This window comes from Macaca fascicularis, chromosome 17 (assembly GCF_037993035.2).
Source record: "Macaca fascicularis isolate 582-1 chromosome 17, T2T-MFA8v1.1".
In the NCBI taxonomy this organism is placed as follows: domain Eukaryota; kingdom Metazoa; phylum Chordata; class Mammalia; order Primates; family Cercopithecidae; genus Macaca; species Macaca fascicularis.
Window position 1 is genome coordinate 32,396,231 of NC_088391.1, and position 3,416 is coordinate 32,399,646.

Sequence of the window (3,416 nt, forward strand, 5' to 3'; positions counted from 1 at the left end):
AAATATAGATTCAATGCAATCCCAACCATTTTTTAAATCCTAACCACTTTTTTTTTTGGTAGAAATTGAGAGGCTGATTCTAACGTTTGCACACAAATGCAAAAGACCTGGAATAATCAAAGTAATTTTAAACAAGAGAAATAAAGTGAAGGACTTATTCTATCTGGCTTTATAACTTACTCTAAGTGCAACAGTAATCAATCCTATTGGAATCAAGTATGAAATTATCAGAAGGGCTGACATATAATCAATGGAATAAAACAGAATTCAGAAATAGAGCCACATATATATGATCAATTCATTTTGACAAAGGCAACAAGATGATTCAATAGAAAAGGGACACTTTTTTCAACAAATGATACTGAAAAAACTTGATAACCTTTTGAAAAAAATAAATATTTAGCCCTACTCTATGCCACACAGAAAAATTAAATTAAAATGGATCATAGATCTAAATGTCAAAGCTAAAACTATCAAACGTCTAGAAAACAGAGTAAAAGAAAATCTGTGTCAAGGTAGAATAGAAAAATATTTTCTAGACGGACACAAAAAGGACTAATCATCAACTCAAAAGAGGATAATCTGAACTTCATCAAAATAAAAATCTTCAAAGTACATTATTAAAGGCAATCATAGACTGAAAAAAATACAATGGATATTTCTGACCAATAACTTGTGATCAGAATATACAAAATACCCTTACAACTCGACAATAAGAATCAAACAACTCATTAAAAATGGCAAAAGACTTAGCACTTCACAAAGAATTTTGCTCTTTAGTAACATGTTAAGATGAAGATAATTTATTAAAACAGGAAAAATATTTGAACAAACACTGCACCAAGAAAATATAGAAATGGTCCATAAGGACATGAAAAGATGTTCAACATCGTTATCCATCAGGGAAATGAAAATTAAAACCATGGTAGGATATCACTTTACTTATACCTGCATGTAATGAGTTTAAAAGACTGTAAATAGAAAATGCCAGGAAGGATGTGGCGCAACTGGAAGGCTCACACACTGCTGGTGGAATGTAAAATTGCACGTCATGATGGAAGATAGTTTGACAGTTATACAATTAAGCATACAATTACTGTATACTCCAGCAATTGTACTTATAAGTATTTACCCCCCTCTCTTCAAGATAAAGAATATGTCCACAAAAATACTTGTATACAAATGTTCATAGCTGCTTTATTCCTAAGAGCCTAGATTCCATTAAATTGTAAACAATTTAAATGTCTACACAGGTGAATAATAAACATAGGTAGTATATTCATACAATAGAATGCTAGTCTACAACAAAACAAACAACAAGCAAACAAAAATGGAATACATGGAACAACATGGATGCATTTCAGAAATACTATACAGAGTGAAAGAAGAAAGACACAAAAGAGAACATGTTGTATGATTCCATTTATATGAAATTTAAAAACTGGTAAAAGTAACATACAGTAATAGGATTCAGATCAGGAGTTGCCTGGAGTGGGATTGACTACTAAGTGGCACTAAAGGAACTTTCTGGGATGATGGAAATATTCTATCTACATCTTAACTGTGGTGGCAATAGATACAGGTGTATGCCCTTGCCAAAACTCACTGAGCTATACACCTAAAATATATGCATTTCATTGTATGTAAAAGCTGATTAAAAAATAACCACCCTTTATCAATAAAAATAACAAAAAACAGTGAGAAAAATAAAGCCTTCAGGAATGCCTCATTGAATGGTCCTCTTACTGAAGAAAAAAGGAATTATTTTTCATCTCCAATCAGTTGTGAGGAATATGAAATATTGAATAAAAATATAAAATTTGAGAACATGACTTTTAACTCAAATACAACTATGATTAAACCTTTTCACATTAACAAATTTAAATTTTACAAAGGCAGGAGAGAGAGGCATTAACTACCCCATCTTCATATTAAAGAAAAAGAGCCTCAGAGAGGTTTTAAACATCTTGTCTAGAGTCATAGTAAAGTGGAAACTGGGATTCAAACTCAGATATTTTGGCACTAAATCCAATAACCTTTCCACTATACTATGCCATTTCTCTTTTTATGCATCCTTTTGAAAATATTTTCAATAACCAAAGCTAATAATGTCCTTTCTGTTGCTAGGCCTTAAATTGCATTTCCTTTGATGCTATTAGATAGAAAAAGGCTTTTTCAGTTGGCACTGAGTTTTTTCTGAAATCTTCTCAATCACTAGCTTCCCGAAGATGTGGGGATTTTTATCTTCCTTGCAGGAGGTTTGGAATCTTTGAACAGTCAAATTAAATTAAATCTTATAACAGCATTTTCTCCCCAAAACCTGCATTTCTAATGAGAGTAGAAATTGGTACAATATTTCTGGAGAGCCAGTTGGCAATATGTATCAAAACTCTTGGCATATTCTTGGACTGAGCAATTCTCCTTCTGGGAATTTATCCCAAGGCAATTATTAGAGATGTGCGTATGGATGTGTGCACAAGCATGTAGCATTATTCACAATAGCGAAAAATTGAAAACAAGTTCAATGTCTGTCAGAGACTGTTGTTTTCCTTTCACTCTCATCTCTTCTTCCTTAGCAATAGGAATCCTGGTTTGTAGTTGGGTACATGGTTGCCCAGTAACGCATTTCATATCTTGACCCTCCTTTACAGCTCGTTTGTGGTCATTCAAAATATTGTATGTGACTTCTAAGAACTTGCCTTACAGGGAGGTTTGCTTTGACCTTTTTTTCTTCCAGCCTACCGAATTGGAATGTGATGACTGGACTTGAAGTACACATGTTGGAACATGGGGCAACCCTCTAAGGATGATGGAACAGTGAGACACAAGGACTCTGGGTGCTGGCACTGTGGGAATCACCATGCAAGCCTGGAGTCTTATTTTACTTGAAGGAATTTAAACTTCAATCTAGTTTAAGCAACTGTATTTTAAATTTCCTGTCACAAATAGCCAAATCGAATCCCAACAAATGCAGTGTTCGACAGCAAAGGGAAAGTTAAATTATGATATAGGCACAGGGTAGAATCCCAAGCAACTGTTAAAAAATTTACTAAGAGGAAAAAAAAAATGACATTCAAAAGAAGGATAAACAATATTTGCAAATATTTTTATTTTTTAAATATATATACACACATATATGTGTGTATATATAAGCAAGTTTAATTGCAATTCACTAATTTTAAAGAAAAAGGCTACACTAACAGATAAATTTTAAAATATAGAAATTAAATATTGAGGAAGTCTTGTCCCTGTGTGCATTTTAAAATATATGCTGTAGTTGTTATGTTGATGCATAAATGGTTATAATTACTCTTAAAACTGTATGTGAGCCAGTTATTTTTTTTTATTTTATTTATTTTATTTATTTTTTTTTGAGACGGAGTCTCGCTCTGTCGCCCAGGCTGGAGTGCAGTGGC